The sequence below is a fragment of the Euprymna scolopes genome, chromosome 43 (assembly GCF_053919585.1).
Source record: "Euprymna scolopes isolate OS-2025 chromosome 43, ASM5391958v1, whole genome shotgun sequence".
Taxonomy (NCBI): domain Eukaryota; kingdom Metazoa; phylum Mollusca; class Cephalopoda; order Sepiida; family Sepiolidae; genus Euprymna; species Euprymna scolopes.
Window position 1 is genome coordinate 37,000,504 of NC_136524.1, and position 3,248 is coordinate 37,003,751.

The 3,248-nt window shown below is 36.0% G+C and overlaps 1 pseudogene; it reads left to right on the forward strand.

The window, feature by feature from the left end:
* Nucleotides 1-1,250: 1,250 nt before the first annotated feature.
* LOC145268497 (U2 spliceosomal RNA) lies at nt 1,251-1,384 on the forward strand (annotated as a pseudogene).
* The last annotated feature ends 1,864 nt before the right edge of the window (nt 1,385-3,248 follow it).

Sequence of the window (3,248 nt, forward strand, 5' to 3'; positions counted from 1 at the left end):
TTATGGATATAATAGATAGATTATGCTGGATATATTTCCATATGTCTGAATACCCTATATACAAATGGTCAAATCTGTAGATAACAAATTTATTGAATAGATAGGTTGAGAATTGTTCTCTCTCTCTCTCTCGCAACCTTACACACACAACCACACGCAAACATTCTGACTTTTATAGATATAATAGATCGATTATGCTAGATATATTTCCATATGTCTGAATACCCAATATACAAATTTTCAAATCTGTAGGTAAAAAATTTGTTGAATATATAGGTTGAGAATTGTTCTCTCTCTCTCACACACTCACATTCTCACTTTTATAGATATAATGTATAGATTATGCTAGATATATTTCTATATGTCTGAATACCCTATATACAAAGTTATAAATCCGTAGATAAAAATACGTTGAGTATATAGGTTGAGAATTGTTCTCTCTCTCTCTTACGCACACACACACACACACACACACACACACATTTTCACTTTTATAGATATAATAGATAGATTATGCTAGATATATTTCCATATGTCTGAATACCCTATATACAAATTTTCAAATCTGTAGATAAAAAATGTATTGAATATATAGGTTGAGAATTGTTGTCTCTCTCTCTCTCTCTCTCTCTCTCTCTCTCTCTCTCTCTGGCTACCTCACACACACACACACATTTTCACTTTTATAGATATAATAGATAGATTATGCTAGATATATTTCCATATGTCTGAATACCCTATATACAAACTTTCAAATCTGTAGATAAAAAATTTGTTGAGTATATAGGTTGAGAATTGTTCTCTCTCTCTCACACGAAACTGTGCGCTCGGCTTCTTCCCCCCCTTCCCACCCCAAATGCTTGGGAAACTGTGCACTGTTTTTGTTGGTTTTCAAGCTGCCTCTTCCCCCCCCCACACACACACAGTTTAACAGTAGTAGGAGGTCAAGAGAAAGAGGGTGAGAGAGAGAGAAGAGTAAGTTGGTGAGAGAGAGAGAAAAGAGAAAGAGGGTGTTGGTTTTATATTTTTATTATCGTCTAATATTTTGAAAGCTGAATTTCTAATAAAATGTGCATCTATAGGAGATAATGCCTGGGAATGTGTCCCCCCCCCCACAGTTTAACAGTGGTGTGACGTCAAGAGAAAGAGGGTGAGAGAGAGGGAAGAGTAAGTGGGTGAGAGAGAGAAAGAGAGAGAAAAAAAAAGAAAGACGGTGTTGGTTTTGTGAAAAAAGTTGTTATTTACAATTGTTCGCATTCTTGGCCTTTTGGTCAAGATCAAAGTGTAGTATCTGTTCTTCAGATGCTGCACTTCTATTTCTTGTTCTCTTTCGGTGGAGGAGAAATCCTCCACGACTGAGACAATTTTTATTTTTGTACCTTTTCTCCACGTTAAAAAACGACCCTGGTGTCTAACTCTGTCCCGTGGGGAGGCATAGTAAATAGGTACAATTGTTCGCCATTAGTGGATGTTGACGTCACGTCACGTGACATGACTAAGCGTTTTTTTTTTTTAGTATGAATAACATTTTTTGTTTTAATTATAAAGTCTACACTTAATTTTATAGAAAATGATGTATATATAATAGAAAAAAAAAATTACTGGTTTTGTTGGATTCAAGTGGATCCCCCCCCCTCCAGTTTAAGAGATAGCAGGTCACGTGGTAATATACAAAATGGCTAGCGTAAATATAAAGATCGGTTTTTTTATCGACGAATATTTTGTAAGCTGAATTTTTTTTTATTCCTGTACATTTTTTCCTGATATTTTTCGTTAAAACTCTTGTATAAATACTATTTTTAACCAGTTAAATACGTTGGAGACATTGTCATGGAGTTTAATAATCTCTAGAACAAAGCAGAAGAGAAATTACAAAAGTATCGGTAAAACAAAGTGTTTGTTTACATTTGTTCGCCATTACTGGATGTTGACGTCACGTCACGTGACATGACTAAGCGTTTTTGGATTATGTAATATTAACATTAAAATGACAGGTTTTTTTTGGGGCCCCCCTAGGAGAGAAATGATCAGTTCACCCCCTTTTAATGGTCCGTTTGGTGTGGAATTTCGATATTTGTCATGCGGGTGATCAAGGTTCAATATGATACATAATTTGTCAACTTTGGTTGTGTCTGTCAAAAGTTTGAGCTGACGTCACGTCACGTGACACGTATTGAATAACGTTAAAATGACAGGTTTTTTGGGGGGCCCCCCTAGGAGAAAAACGATCAGTTGACCCCTTTCTACTGGTCCGTTTGACGTGAAATTTCGATATTTGTCATCCGGATGATCAAGGTGCAATATGATACCAAATTTGTCAACTCTGGTTCCGTCTTTCAAAAGTTTTAGCGTTACAAACAAACATACATACATACATACATACATACATACATACACACCGATTTTTGCCTTTTATATATATAGAAGATTATCCATTGACACATGTTTCATCATCTACGACTCATCAGAGTGGCTGAATCGAGCGAGATTAGAAATCAGGACCCCATGGTAAGAAGCCTAAACTCTTACCACTCATCCAGCTTGCACGACTGTTCGGATATATCGCGATTTACATAGTTCTTATTTGTTTTTGCAATACATTTTGAAGAGAGAGAGAGTGAGAGTGTGAGAGAGAGAGAGAGAGAAAGAGAGACAGACAGACAGATATTAGCTGCTTACATGATAAACTGTCCATTGGATCCCTGGACAACCACCCATACCTGCGTCAACTAGTGTTGAAGTCTAACAAGAACAGCAGACATTCTGCAGAGTTGGCGAAAATAATGTTGGATCTTAACACAACTTACAGAATTTTGTCTTTTTTGTAATAAAACGTTTAAGGGGTTCAGCGCTTGATCAAATAGAAGAACAATCCTTCTTTTGTCCAGTCTATAGAGTCTTCTTTACCTGTATAGTCCTAGGTGAAATGTGTGTGTGTGTATGTCTGTTAAAATAAATATATATCTATAAAAGTGAAAGTGTCTATCTGTCTGTCCATGTGTGTCTGTGTACATTTCTCTACAAAATAACTGTCAATTTTCAGTCTACAGACTCGAAATTTGATACACTGGGTAGTGAGATTTGGGAAAATTTTTGTAGTCTATTTTCGGCCAGAAATTTGGCTGTTAAGGGGTCAAAGTTCAATGATTTGACCTTTGAGAACTCTACCAAACTACTCCGACAATTTTGTGTATAAACAACTGAAATTTTAGATATAGGTTCCTTGGACATGGATCTGACTTAATAAC